Raw genomic sequence first — 16,308 nt, 5'->3', positions numbered from 1 at the left:
CTGACAGGAAATGATAAAGTAGTGGTGGTCAGAGTGGATGGTGGGTAGGCTGGAGCCGGTGATGTGTTGAGAAGCTTGAACTACCTGTTATCAAGGTGGAGGTGCTTTTTATATTGGCCTCCTCCAGTATGCAGGAGGTAGCCTCTATATTACAGATGTGGCCGTGCAACAAAATAATTTCTCTGGGTGTAAAATATTTTGGTTGTCTGAAAAAGACATCAAAAGAACTACTTAAATGTGAGCTTGTCTGCATTAATTGTGCTAGTACTGTTTACTTTGTAGGAAATGTGGAACAAATTCAATTCCCCTGTGCGTAAGGTGCAACTTATTCCCTGTACAGGATGCATTTCTAGCTCTGCTTAGGTACTGGACTGCAAATCACAGCAGTTGCTATATGAAGTATTTTCACAATCTCACCTCCAACAAAACTTTCAGTTATCTAAGTCAGTGTTTCTGTTTATAAGCCAATGGAGATAATTCCTCCTCACGTAGTCCATGAAATCAATCATACATGGATGACTCTCGGAATCAGATGCAATCAGATGGCTTGGGTTAACAACTCCCAGAATGGCTTCAACCCTTATATTTTTCAAAATTATCTTGATCTGTAGCTCTATTTTACTGGGAAAATGTTATTTGGTTTCATCTCACTGTGTCTGCTAAAAGAAGGCAAGGGGGCACCCAGATTTGAACTGAGGACCTCTTGATCTGCAGTCAAATGCTCTACCACTGAGCTATACCCCCTACACAATGTTAAATGGTTGCAGAATTCAGGAATCTGTTTTACTTGAATAAAGATAGCCCAGTAATTCTATGAATGATTAAGTCACAGATTTAAAATCATCTGATCTCATCTTGTAAATGGTTAATACAAGCGAGCATACTTTTAAGGTGATTGGAGGAAACTATAGATGGAGATGTCAGATGCAGGTGTTTTACACAGAGACGAGTAAGTGCGTGGAATGCACTACCGGGGTAGTGGTAGAGGCGGATATGCTAGGGGCATTTAAGGCACTCCTAGCTAGGCACATGCATGATAGAAAAATGGAGGGCAATGTGGAAGGGAAGGGTTAGATTAACCTAGGAGTAGAATCAGAATCAGAATCAAGTATATTACCACTGATATACTCTACGTTGTGAAACTTGTTGTTTTGTGGCAGCAGTGCATTGTAATACATAAAGAATACTGTAAGTTATGATAGGAAATACATTTTAAAATAAATTAAATAATTATTGCATAAAGAGAGCAAAAATGGTGTGGGTTCATGGGTTGGTTCATTGTGTTCAGAAATCTGATGGCTGAGGGGAAGAAGCAGTTCCTAAAATGTTGTGAGTGTGTCTTCAGGCTCCTACACCTCCTCTCTGATAGTAGTAATGAGAGGAGATCACGCCCTGGGTGATGGACCTTTTGAAGATATCCTCAATGCTGGGGAGGCTGCTGCTCATGCTACATCCCTCCAATCCTGTGTAGCGGCCACTCCATACCAAACAGTGATGCAACCATTTTGAAAGCTGTCCACGGCACGTCTGTAGAAATATGCTTGAATCTTTGGTGGCATGCCAAAACTCAAACTCCTTTTGTGCCTTCTTCATAATTGCATCAATGTAGATCTACGGAGATGTTGGAACCCAGGTTAAAAGTTTGACACAACATTGTGGGCCCAAGGGCCTGTATGTACTATGTTTGACAATGAACTCAAACTACAAAACATTTCTTTACACGCAATGATTTTTTTTACAATATGTGCTTATGATCTAATTTAGGAGACAGGGCATCTATTTTATGCACAGCAAAGTCCCACAAAGAGCAATGATTTAAGGACAAAAATAATCTACTTATTGGAATTGGGCAAGTCCTAAATGCTAATGTGAATACCAAGAAGAATTCTCCTGCTATGCTTTGTAATAATGCCTTGGAATCACTTATGTCCCCAGAGAGAACAGATGGGGCCATAGTTCGACATCTAATTCAATGACAGGACCTCCCTGACAATCCAGCATTCCCTCTATGCTGCACTGGGAGAGGAGCTGTGACTTTAATGTTTCCTATATCGCAGAGAGGTAAAATAAATAAAGAAAAAAGGATTTTTATTTATCCTGGATTCCAATGATCTGTTTTTTTTTTCATTTTATCACCTTCATAGACTTGAAGCTCATTTCCTCTCTCGTGTTTAATAGATTCAGTTTTGCCACCTTCTTTATATGTCCCTAATATAATACAATTGATTACGAGATAGACACTCTTGGGTTTCTTCATCAGTCAAGATCAGGGGTTACCAATCTTTTTTATACCATGGACCAATACCATTAAGCAAGGGGTCTGTGGAGCCCAAGCTGACAACCCCTGGTCCAGACCAAGATGATGTAACTCTTTGCCGGCTCTCTTTATCAGTCCAGAGACTAGATCAGGGTGATTTAACTCTTTGCTGGGTCTCTCCATCAGTCTTGATCAAGATGATTTAACTTTTCACTAACCACCTTCTTCCATACCTCCAAGAGGATCACAACCTTGTCATAGGGCTTGCAAGCTTGCGTGCCTCAACGACACAGAGAACTATGTTGGCTGGAAACAGGGCTTTATGCTTTGGCTCCTGGTGTGGTCACCCATGCCAAACAGGGTCAAAGGGTAGAGTGGTCCACCAGTCCTCCAGGTTCATGGGTTCAGCTCAGGGCTAACAATCCTAGCTGGTAAAACAAAATTGTCATGGAAACAGCAATGAAGAATCCTTCTACATCTGAGTGCAATGGTATTCCTGAGGCTCCACCCAGGACCTGCATGACTGACAGTAGTGAAAACCAAGAGGAAGCTACTGACATGATGAAGGAAGCCCTGAACACTGCCAGAGATGGAGGACCTTCATTGCTGCTCTAAACACCAGCGGCATAATGGACAGTATGTAGTCGTAGTCTTTTTCCATAATTCACAATTACCAAAGAATAGAAGATGGAGTAAATGAAGCAGCTATTATTCATGAATAATTTAAGTAATCATTCTAACTGTAGAAAAGATTTATGAGAATGTTGCCAGGGCTAGAGGGCCTGAGTTCTAGGGAGAAGTCTGGCAGACTATATCTTTATTCCTTGGAATACAGGACATTGAAGTGTATAAAATTACAAGAGGCATAGATAGGGTGGGTGGTACAGTCATTTCCTCCGATTAAGGGAGTCCAAAACTAAGTGGCATACTGTAGGTCTGGGATAATTTAAAAGGAACCTTAAGTATTAACTTCTTCACGTAGATGGTGGTGAGCATACAGTGTGCTCTGTCAGAAAAAGCAGTTGAAGCAAATAATACAATAATATCATTTAAGAAGGACTTGGAAAGGAATGTAGAGGAGTGGGGCTTGGAGTGATAGGGGCCAAATGAAGGAAATTGGAGCTAGCTAACTGGACAGGATGATTGTCATGGCCTAGTTGGGCCAAAGAGCTTATTTCTGTGCTGTATTGTTCTATGACTCTATGTACACAATAAGATTTCTTAGAATTTATGTTAAAACATGTTGAAGAACTATTGATAATTATGTCATTGTCATATTTTTCTCTGTCAAAAGTGCATAAGATAGATAAGACCTGAAGACCATAAGGCACAGGAGCAGAATTAGGGCATTCGGCCCATCGAATCTGCTCCACCATTCCATCATGGCTGATTTATTACCTTCTCAATCCCATTCTCCTCCCTCCTCCCCATAACTTTGGACACCCTGACTAATCTGCTTTAAATATACCCAATAACTTGGCCTCCACAGCCGTCTGTGGCAATGAATTCCACAGATTCATTACCCTCTTGCTAAAGAAATTTCTCCTCATCTAGGATTGCCAACTTTCTCACTCCCAAATAACGGACAAAAGTAGCAGTCAAATCTGGGACACTTGTGTTTACCCCGAGAAAGACTACCATGACCATGAAGCCTTGCGCGGGCACCTGTGTGCGCATGCGTGTATGTGCCGATTTTTTTCTACAAATCGGTTTTGGCTTAATCTTCCCGATTCTGCTTTTACTATATGTTAGTGTTATTTTAGGTTTTATGTGTTATTTAGTATGATTTGGTAGGTTATTTTTTGGGTCTGGGAACACTCAAAAATTTTTCCCATATAAATTAATGGTAATTGCTTCTTCGCTTTACACCATTTTAGCTTACGAACGGTTTCATAGGAACGCTCTACCTTAGCGGGGGAAATACAGGACAAGGGCGGTCCCGTATGGGACAAACCAATTTAGCCCAATATATGGGATGTCCCGGCTAATACAGGACAGTTGGCAACCCTATCCTCATCTCCAGTCTAAATCGATGTCCCTCTATTCTGAGGCTGTGCCCTCTGATCTAAGACTCGCCCACTATAGGAAATATCCTTTCCACTTCCAGTCAGTCTAGCCCTTTCAATACTCAATAGGTTTCAATGAGATTCCCCCTCGTTCTCCTAAACTCCAGTGAGTACAGGCCCAGAGACATCAAACACACCTCATATGTTAACCCTTTCATTCTCTAAATCATTTTTGTGAACCTCCTCTATACCATCTCCAATGCCAGCACATCTTTTCTTAGAAAAGAGGCCTGAAACTGCTCACAATCCTCCAAATGCAGTCTAACCAATGCCTTATAAATCCTCAGAATAACATCCTTATTGACCTCATGACTTACCCGCTCTTAAACCCCCCCGAAAACAGACTAGCTCTAGGGGCTAATAATTCAGGCATCAGGATTAATAACCAACTGATGCCAGTTCAAATCCCACCACCGAAATGAATCTGGAATTGAAATGATAATACCCCTAATAAGAGCACGACTGGATTATTCTTAACATTAATCTGGATGATTGATGGGAAAGAAATCTGTTCTGTGAGAATATATTTAGTTCCTTTACCAGATTCTAGGTTCATTTGTTCAATTCAGTGCTTTCCCTTGATACTGTCGGCCCTAAGAGTCAAATTCAATAGATGGTTCATAACTTTGTAATCTTCAACAGCACATAAGAGTATTTCAGAACTACATCCTGTAGCACACTCAAATCCCGCGTCTGCCATTATACAGTTACAATGAAGCACTTCTTATGTGATCCATCCTTGCATTTGGCAGTGGCCTTTTGTTGAGAAGGTACCCAAATTCCATAGAAGATTGTGATCTCACTAGCTCCTTGGTGCATCTGTGCTCAATCACAGCGACAAGGTCAGTCATGTAGTCAATGAGATTATTTTGAACAGAGAGGGGGCAAAAACCTCAACTAATGGAGGAACACACATCAAAGTTGCTGGTGAACGCAGCAGGCCAGGCAGCATCTCTAGGAAGAGGTACAGTCGACGTTTCAGGCCGAGACCCTTCGTCAGTCCTTCAGTCAAATCTCTTACTAGCTCTTCTTTCAGTTAGTCCTGACGAAGGGTCTCGGCCTGAAACGTCGACTGTACCTCTTCCTAGAGATGCTGCCTGGCCTGCTGCGTTCACCAGCAACTTTGATGTGTGTTGCTTGAGTTTCCAGCATCTGCAGAATTCCTGTTGTTTGCGTTTTAAAACTAATGGAGGAATATGTGTTCTGTTTAAGTGAAACCAACATCACAGAGCAGTACTCTGTCATCAGGACGGAGGGTAATAAGGGGAGGGGGTAGGGGTGTGGGGAGAATGTTGTCTCCAATTAAGCAGATACTGAAAATTTGCACTCATCTTACTTGGTGCATCAGGAGGAAAGCATGGTCCCTCTCACCACACTGTTATAAAGTTTGAACAAAGAAATTAGACTCAGGTTTATTATTCCATAATAATAATTACATAATATGCCGTAAAAAAAAATACTGTTTTGCAGTAGCCATACAGTGAGATGCATAAAACAAATTACTACATGAAGAAATGCCATTTCTATACAGAAGTTGACCAAATGGATACAGATATCATCCAATGGGTAACGTTGCTCATGTTCAAGTTCCTGACTTGTATTATCAATTACCAAGAGAACCTCCATGTTAAAGGCCAGTAATACTTAAGAATTAGTAACATAGCTGCCCAATAGTAAGTGTTATCCTAGAATCCCTATCTTGTCTGAATATGGCTCCAGTTCCATGCGCTTAGAAGGGGACCATAAGACAGAGGAGCAGGATTAGGCCATTTGGCCATTTTTTTGCTTTTTCTGTTTTTTAATGTTAATTATAAATGGCACCAAGAATTCTAATGACATGCAATATTCCATTCATAGTTGAAGTCTCAAAGAACATTTAGAGGTTGGTTGTGAATTGACACCGAATTTCTCTTTGTTTAGTATCCCTTAACTCTGTTGTTTCCATAAGACCGTAAGACCAAACGATATAGAAGCACGGTCATTCAGCCCATTGAGTCTGTTCCACCGTTCAATGATGGCTGATTTATGCATTATCCCTCTCAACCCAGTTCTCCTGCCTTCTTCCTGTAACCTTTGATGCCTTACTGACCAAACACCAATCAACTTCCACTTTAAGTAAACCCAATGACTTAGCCTCCACAGCCGTCTGTGGCAATGAATTCAACAGATTCACCACCCTCTGACATCTTTCCTGTAGATAGGTGACCAGAATTGCACACAATTCTGAATTCTAAATTTGGCCTGACCATTCCCTCTGCTATCTGCAAGGAGCTGGTATGTTCTCCCCGTTATAGAGTCATAGAGAAGTACAGAACAGAAACAGGCCCTTCAGCCCATCTAGTCTATGTCAAAACCATTTAAGCTGCCTACTCCCATCAACTTGCACTAGGGCCATAGCCCTCCATACCTCTAATATCCATGTACCCGTCCAAACTTCTCTTAAACATTGAAATCGGACTCACATGCACCACTTGTGCACCACACTCTCACAAACCTCTGAGTGAAAATGTTTCCCCTCATGTTTCCCTTAAGCTTCTCACCTTTCACCCTTAAGCCATGACCTCTGGTTGTAGTCTCACACAAGCTCAGTAGAAAAAGCCTGGTTGCACTTAACCTTTCTATACCCCTTATAATTTTGTTACCTCTATCAAATCTCCTCTTAATCTTCTATGTTCTAAAGAATACAGTCCTAACCTATCCAATCTTTCCTTTTAACTCGGGTCCTGCAGACCTGGCAACATCCTTGTAAATTTTCTCTGCACTCTTTCAACTTTGTTTACATCTTTCCTGTAGGTGGGTGACCAGACTGCACACATTACACCAAATTAAACCTCACCAAAGTCTTATACAACTTCAACATAACATCCCATCTCCTGTACTCAATACATTGATTCATGAAGGCCAATGTGCCAAAAGCTGTCTTTACAACCCTATCTACCTGTGACACCACTATCAATGAGTTATGGACCTCTATTCCCAGATCCCTCTGTTCTACCACCCTCTGTTCTCCACAGTGTCCTACCATTCACTGTGTAAGACCTACCCTGGTTGGTCCTACCAAAGTGCAAAACCTCGCACTTATCGGCATTACATTCTACCTGCTATTTTCGGCCCATTTTTCCAGCTGATGCAGGTCCCTCTGCAAGCCATAATGGCCTTCCTCATTGTCCACTACACCCCCAATTTTGGTGTCATCCCCAAATTTTCTGATCCAGTTAATTATATTATCATTCAGATCATTGATATAGATGACAAACAACAATGGACCCAGCACCGATCCTTGTGACACTCCACTAGTCACAGGCCTGCAGTCAGAGAGGCAGTCCTCCACTACCACTCTCTGGCTTCTCCCACAAAGCCAACATCTAATCCAATTTACTACCGCATCCTGAATGCTGAGCAACTGAAACTCCTTGACCAACCTCCCATGAAGGACCTTGTCAAATGCCTTGAAGTCCATGTAGGCAACATCCACTGCCTTGTCTTCATCCACTTTCCTGGTAGCTTCCTTAAAAAACTCTATAAGATTGGTTGGACATGACTTACTATGAAACAAAGCCATGCTGACTATCCTAAATCAGTCCATGTCTATCCTCCCCAGATGGTATCGGTGGCCCAAATTTGGGGTCCTGACTCATGGACTACTACTGATGTCTGACTCATCGGCCTACAATTTCCTGGTTTCTGTTTAGAGCCTTTTTTAAACAGCGGAAAAATATTGGCTATCCTCCAATCCTCAGGTATCTCCCCTGTTGCTAAGAATGTTTTAAATATCTCTGCTAGGGCCCCAGTAATTTCTACACTTGCCTCCCACAGGGTCTGAAGGAACACCTTGTCAGGCCCTGGGGATTTGCCTCAGGATAGCAAGCACCTCCTCCACTGAAATCTGTACAGGCTCCATGAAGTTGATGATGACTTGCCTCACTTCTATAGACTGGGTCCATCTCCTGAGTAAATATAGGTGCGTGCCCAGGCCCTCCAGTTTTCTCCCTCATTCCAAAGATGTATCATTAGGATTTATGAGTCGTGGACATGCTATATTGGTGCCTGAAGTATGGTGACACTTGCAGGCTCCTTAGAGTACCCTCACTGATTTGATTCAACGCAAATGAAGCATTTCACTGTATGTTTTGATGTGCGTGTTACAAATAAATCTAATCTTTATCTTTATACAACTTTAATATAACATCCCATCTCCTGTACTCAATGCCCTTATTTATGAAGGCCAAAAGCTCTCTTTGTGTCCTTATCTACCTGTGACGCCATTTTCAAGGAATTACAAATCTGTATTCTAAATAGGGTTGCCAACTGTCCCATATTAGCCGGGACATCCCATATATTGGGCTAAATTGGTTTGCCCCATACGGGACTGCCCTTGTCCCGTATTTCCCCCGCTAAGGTAGAGCGTTCCTATGAAACTGTCCATAAGCTAAAATGGTGTAAAGCAAAGGAGCAATTACCATTAATTTATATAGGAAAAATTTCTGAGCGTTCTCAGACCCAAAAAATAATCTACCAAATCATACCAAATAACACCTAAAATAACACTAACATATAGTAAAAGCAGGAATGATATGATAAATACACAGCCTATATAAAGTAGAAATAATGTATGTACCGTGTAGTTTCATTTAACAGAATCGGGAAGATTAAGCCAAAACCAATTGTAGAAAAAAATCGGCACGTATGCACATGCGCACACAGGTGCCCGCGTAAGGATTCATGGTCATGGTAGTCTTTCTCGGGGTAAACACAAGTGTCCCGTATTTGACTGCTACTTTTGTCCCTTATTTGGGAGTGAGAAAGTTGGCAACCCTAATTCTAAAGGTCGATAGTTTTTAAACTTTAAGGAATGCAAGGAGTATGTGGATGGTGCGGGTGCAGGAATGATCTTAGTGAGGTGCAGAGCAGACACAGGGGGCAGAATGGCCTAGTTCTGCCTTAACTCCTTGTATTCCCTTGAGCTCCACATTTGTCTGAAACCACTGTGATTCTTTATTTCTGGTCTCCAGCACATCATCAGATATATTTGGCCTACATTCAGCAGCCCTTCAATTGCATTAGGTAAGGAATTCACTCCTTAAACCTCTCATGCTCTTTACTTCTAAACAGGGATCTGTTCTGGGATCCCTGCTGTTTATGATTTTTGTAAGCAACTTGGATGAGGAAGTGGGATGGTGGGTTTGCAGGTGACATGAAAGTTGGTGGAGTTGTAAGTTTTGTAGAAAGTTAGAGCCAGAGAGTCATAGGAAAGTACAGCGCTGAAGACCCTTTGGCCCATCTAGTCCATGCCAAAATACGAGGATACCTACATCAGGAGGCTCTTTATCCATTACAACTCAGCATTTAACACCATCATCCCCTCAAAACTAATCAGTAAACTCCAAGACCTGAGCCTCAATACCTCCTTGTGCAACTGGATCCTGGATTTCCTCACCCGTAGACGAGAGTCAGTTTGGATTGGCAAATGCATCTCCTCTACAATCTCCATCAGCACAAGAGCACCACAGGGATGTGTACTTAGCCCCCAGCTTTACTCGCTTTACACCTATGACTGTGTGGCTAAGGACAGCTCCAACACCATATTCAAGTTTGCTGAAGACACCGCTGTTGTGGGCTGTATCAAAGGTGGTGATGAATCAGCATACAGGAGGGAGATTGAAAACTTGGCTGAGTGGCGTAATAACAACAACCTCTCACTCAATGTCAATAAGACCAAGGAACTGATTGTAGATTTCAAGAGAGAAAACCCAGAGGTCCATGAGCCAGTAATCATCAGAGAGTCAGAGGTGGAGAGGGTCAGTAAGTTTAAATTCCTGGGTGTCACTATCTCAGAGGGCCTGTCCTGGACCCATCATATAAATATTATTGCAAAGAAAGCATGACAGTGACTCTACCTCCTCGGGAGTCTGCAGAGATTTAGCAGGTCATCAAAACCTTGGCAAACTTCTATAGATGTGTGGTGGAAAGTGTGCTGACTAGCTGCAGTATGGCCTGGTATGGGAACACCAAAGCCTTTGAGTGAAAATCCCACAAAAGATAGTGGATTTGGCCCAGTACATCACAGGTAAAACCTTCCCAACCATTGAGCACAACTACATGAAACGGTGCCGTAGAAAAGCAGCGTCCATCATCTAAGATCCTCACCACCCAGACCATGCTCTTTTCCCACTGCTGCCATCAGGTAGAAGGTACAGGTGCCTCAGGACTCACATCACCAGGTTCAAAAACAGTTACTACCCCTCAACTATCAGGCTCTAGAACAAAAGGGGATGACTACACTCATTTAAGGACTCTTTTATCTTGTTATTTCATTATCGTTATTTATTTATATCTGTATTTGCATAGTTGGTTTACAGTTTACAGTTCCTGATGGTTACAGTGTACAGATCCTGTTTACAGTTACCACTCTATAGATTTGCTCAGAATGCACACAGAAAAAGAATCTCAGGGTTGTATGTGGTACAACCAGTACACACCTTTGCCAGAAAACAGCCTGTCCCAATCCACACATATCAAGTCCTTTCTGATACATCAAGATTGGCCTTTCTGCAATTTAGAATTTCAAACCACGGACCAGACCCATATTTTTCCATTATACTTTGAAACTAATGGTATTCTGATCACTAGATGCAAAGTGCTCCCCTACACAAACTCCCGACACCTGTCCTGTCTCATTCCTTGATAGGAGATCAAGTATCACATAGACTCATGTTAGGGCTTCTATGTACTGATTAAGGAAACTTTACTGAACACATTTGACACACTCTATCCCATCTAGTCCTTTCGGGACTCCTAGTCAATATGTGGAAAAGTTAAAATCTCCGACTATAACAATCTTATGTGTCTTGCAACAGTCTGTGTTCTCTCTACAAATTTGTTTCTCTAAATCCCACGGACCATTGGGTGGTCTGTAATATAGCCCCATTAACATGGTTATAACTTTCTTACTCCTCAATTCCACCCATAAAGCCTCACTAGACAAGTTGTCAACCTGTCCTGACTGAGCACTGCCTTGACATTTTCCCTGACCAGTAAAGCCACACTTCCCCCTTTAATCCTTCCTGCTCTGTCACATCTAAAACAACGGAACCCTGGAAAATTGAGCTGCCAGTCCTGTCCCTCCTGTAACAAAGCCTCACTAACAGCATTTGATAGAGTTGAATGGACTTATTTGTTTAATGTATTAGAGAAATTTGGCTTTGGTAATAATTTTAATAAAGGGATTCAAATGATCTATGAGAACCCTATCGCTATCATTATTACTAATAATCTTAGGTCTCCCTTTTTTCACTTTCACGAGGTACTCGGCAAGGATGTCCATTAAGACCTTTATTATTTAATCTCGCACTGGAGCCTTTGGCTATAACAATTCACGAAGCTAAAAATATTCATGGTATTTCTATAAATGGACAATACATAAGATTTCTCTTTATGTAGATGATCTTTTGGTTTATATCTTGAAATCTGAAGAATCTATTCCTAATCTTTTGGAATTACTAAATGATTTTCAGGATATAAACTTAATTTAAATAAAAGTGAATTGTTCCCTTTAAATGTTCCTGTTTTTATATATAAGGATATTCCATTTAGAATTGTGAACTCTTTTAAATATTTGGGTATTATCATTACAAAAAAAATAAGGATCTTTATAAAGCTAATGTAGTTCCTTTATTGGACTCCATGAAACAATTATTATCTAGATGGAATCCTCTTACACCTTTAATAGGTCATATTCATGCCATGAAAATGATGATTTTACCTTGATTTTTATATATTTTTCAAAATATACCTATCTTTCTAACCAAAATTTTTTGATCAAATTGATTCTACTATTAATCCTTTATTTGGAATAATAAAAAACTAAGAGTAAATAAGTTTAATTTACAAAAATCTAAAAAAGATGGTGGACTCGCGCTACCTAATTTAAGATTGTATTATTGGGCTGTTAATATTCGACAATTATGTTTTTGGTTATATTGGCTCGATAAGAACCAAAAACCAGCTTGGATTGATTTGGAATTTAAAGCTATTAATCAATTTTATTTAACTTCACTATTAGGAGCTCCATTACCTTTACAACTTCCTAAAATTTCCAATTTAAATTTCTACCCTGTTATTAAACAGTCCTTACAGATTTGGTTTCAGTTTTGCAACCCTTTTAATTTTAAACTCAACATTTTGATTCCTGACTTTCTCCGAGGTCTTACCAACATCGTATAAACAACCTCTCCATTAACTGTTCTGATACTCTGGCTCCCACCCTCCTGCGACTCTAGTCGAAACCCCTCCATGCAGCATTAACAAACCTTCCCGCTTGGATATTAATCCCCCTCCAGTTCAGGTACAAACCGTTTCTTCGTTATAGGTGCCACCTTCTTGGAAGACAACCAAATGATTCAAAAATCTGAAGCCCCCCACCCCCTCCTGCGCCATCTCCTGAGCCTTGTGTTAAACTGTATCATCTTCTTAGTTCTGGCCTCACATGGCACGAGTAGCAATCCTGAGAACACAATCCTGGAGGTCCTGCCCTTTAACTTAGCACTGAACTCCTTGAACTCCCTCTGCAGAACCTCATCACTCATCCTACCCATGTCATTGGTACCTACATGGACCACGACTTCTGGTTGTTCACCCACCCACTTGAGAATGCTGAGGATTCAATCCAAGATATCCCAGACCCTGACACCCAGGAGGCAACATACTATCCAGGAATCTTGTTCTCACCCACAGAACCTCCTTACTGTTCCCCTAGCTAGCGAAACCCCAACACCACGGCTAGCTTCTTCTCCCTCCTTCTCTTCCAAGTCACATAGCCTGTCACGATGACGCATGACTGAACCCAGGTGCGGAGGAGCGACAAACTCCCAGGTGGGGACAGCAACAAGAGTTTATTCATCGGAATTCCAACTGAACTTCGGTGGTTTGACTGCACAACACTGCAAGACAAATCATTCTCAAAACATGCACACAGGGCCTTTGCGATAAGTGCTAATTGGGAGTCCATCTTAAATGATCACAATACGCTGACAACCCAAGCCAGTCAAAATAAACTTGATAAGAATAAACAGAAAGCACAAGGGCCTAACGGCTCTAGGTAAGACAATAATTAATAAATACAGGTGCAAGGCTGGCAGGGCTCAAGATAGAGACGGACTCAGTGCCAGAAACCTGACCTCTGCGACTGTCCTCTGCACGGTAATTTCCCCCTGCCCCTGACATACATGTTGTTGAGGGGGATGGTCATTGGCCGTTTAACCCCCTTCCCCTTCCAGACTGTCACCCCATTTTCTACGTTCTGTACCTTGGGTGTAACTGTAGGTTTTCGCAAATAAAATGACGAGAGGCGTTTTATGTTTAATGAAACCCATAGCAGATTTTATTGAACCCCAAAACCTAAACACAAAAACATGCTAAAAGTCCTTGCATAACAATATCATAATGTCAGAGCAGCTTCTTAAAGTGAAACCCCAACTCAATGTCAGTGGTTATGAATGATGTACATTCCTCACAATTACGTTACCCAACACAAGCCCCTCCAGAATTCACTAAAACTGGCGTTGTGAGCCTGTCTGGACCTCGGACAAGCCACTCGGCTCGCGTCCATGGGTGGAGGAGCCGCAGGTGCTCTGGTATGTTGACACGCTCATGGTCACGTTGTGACACCAGGCCATGGTACCAGAATCCTCCAAATCTTCAGGAGATCTACCAAAATACATTCAGGTTTACCCCTCTTCGCTATGATAAAAGTCTGTCTTCCCCATTCCAAAATGCAGAATGGGCCATCGTAATGGGGCCTAAGGGGATGTTGGTTGAATGTAGGTCTACAAGAACCCCAGAGTGCCGCACGCCATCATGGGAGGTAGGAAGAGGTGAAAAGGAATTGGATTTACTGAAGCAGGTAAAACGATGTTGAAAGGCCAACCAGACAGTCATAGTGTCAGAAATTAAATCAGCTGGTACTTGCAACAGCTGTCCGTTTACCAACTTGGCCGCAGATGACTACAGGTGCTCTTCTGGAGCTGTTCTGAGCCTCAGCAGGACCCATGGGAAATGATCAGGCCACCACTCATTGGTCAGGGAAGCCCTCAGAGCAGCCTTTAAGGAATGGTAAAACCGCTCGAATAAGCTGTTGGACTGTGGGTGATACGCTGTGGCGTGTTGTACCTTAATGCCGAGGTTCTGGAACATCCAGCCCAGAGGACTGAAATGAATTATGGTCCGCAGTCAGAGGAAATATCAGATGGGTGCTAAACTGAGCAACCCAGGTGCTGATGAATACCCGAGCCACATCTACGGCCATCGTTGATGCTTGGAGGAGATCTCTGCCCACCTGGTGGTACGGTCCACCATGGTAAGAAGGTGCATGGAACTGCAAGAGGGGAGCAAGAGGACCAGCGAGGTCCACAACGATGGGGTGAGGGTGACCAGTTGAGACATCACACGGGAGAGAAACCCCAGCTTCCCCGAAATTAATGTCAGCCATCTGTAGGCCTGTGACTGTTGTACTGTAATCCTGGACCTCTGGGTCAGTAGCTTGGTCAGCTGCTATGCTGGCATCATCAACCCCTACATATATGATCTCAACAGCTGGCCATGACAGGCAATCAGCCACGGAATTATTTTTCCCCTTGATATGTTGTATATCTGTTGTGAACTCTGATATGTAGGCCTGGTAGCAGTGCTGCCATGCAGACCAAGGGTCTGATATTTTGGCCATTGCACACATAATGGCTTGTGGTCAACAAACGCTGTGAAATGGCGATCCTCTAGAAGAAAACAAAAATGGCAGTCAGGCAGATAGAGACCGAGAAGCTCACAGTCAAACGTGCTGTACTTCTTTGCAGGGGGATGGCGCTGCTGATTGAAGAAAATGAGCAGCTACCACACACCTCTGACCAACAGCACCCACAGCATAGTCTGTAACGTCAGTAGTAATGGCTATGGGTGTGTTGGGGTGTGGGTGACCCAGTAGTGTCACGTTAGAAAGAGCTCGTTTAGTATCATCAAATGCCCTGGTCATGTCCGCTGACCAGTCAAGCACCTGATTAGGGGTATTGTCTTTAAGCGCACTGTACGGGGGAGCATAAGTGCGGCAGCTCACAGAGTGAAGCGATGGAAATTCACCATGCCTAAAAACTCCTGTAGTTTTTTGTAGTGCGGGCCGTTGGGAAATCCATAATAGTGGCTACTTTTGATAGGAGGGGTTTCGCACCATTTGTGGAGATGTGATGGTTGAGAGAGACAATGGTTGAGAGAGACAACGGTTGACAACCCAAGTGGCATCTAGCAGAGTTAAAAATCAACTTGTGTTGGCATAAGTGCTTGACAAGTGTGCGGAGATGAGATATTTGTTTGGATTTGGCTGCACTAGTGACAAGTATGTCATTCAGGTAAACAAAAGGAAAATCTAAGTCTTTTAATATCAAGTCCATCAGCCGTTGGAAAGTCTGTGCTGCATTTTTTAGTCCAAATGGCATGTGCAGAAAATCAGAGGCCAAGCTGGGTTATCACTGCTGTTTTGGGAGTGTTCTCTGAGCACACAGGCTCCTGATGGTAGCCCCTAACTAGATCGACTTTGGAAAAAATTAACTTTCCAGCTGAACGTGCTGAAAAGTCTTGAACGTGTGGGACCAGGTAATGATCAGGGGTGGTGGCCTTGTTAAGGCGTCAGTAATTGCCACAAGGGTGGCAACCACCAACGCACTTATGGATCATGTGGAGGGGCAAAGCCCAAGGACTATTTGACTGGTGTATGATGCCAAGTCTTTCCATGGTGGCAAACTCAGTCTTCGTGGTTGCCAGCGTTTCTGGGTCCAGTCTACACACGTGGGCATGGACTGGCGGGCCAGTTGTAGACATATGGTGCTCAACCCCATGTTTTGTGATTATAGTGGAGAAGATGGGCTTGGTGAGATCTGCGAATTCGCCCAGCAGTTGAGTGAACTCACATGTGGTGGTGCCTGTGCTTGACAGAGTCGTTGT

General features: G+C 42.6%; 1 non-coding gene across 1 annotated transcript; it reads right to left on the bottom strand.

Annotated features, from left to right (window-relative positions):
- Positions 1-672: 672 nt before the first annotated feature.
- On the bottom strand, positions 673-744 carry trnac-gca (transfer RNA cysteine (anticodon GCA)). Its single transcript has one exon. It is a non-coding gene; the product is annotated as a tRNA-Cys (tRNA).
- Between the last annotated feature and the right edge of the window lie 15,564 nt (positions 745-16,308).

This window comes from Mobula birostris, chromosome X (assembly GCF_030028105.1).
Source record: "Mobula birostris isolate sMobBir1 chromosome X, sMobBir1.hap1, whole genome shotgun sequence".
NCBI lineage: Eukaryota > Metazoa > Chordata > Chondrichthyes > Myliobatiformes > Myliobatidae > Mobula > Mobula birostris.
The sequence above is the reverse complement of the archived record's forward strand: the minus strand, read 5'-3'. Positions and strand labels throughout refer to the sequence as shown.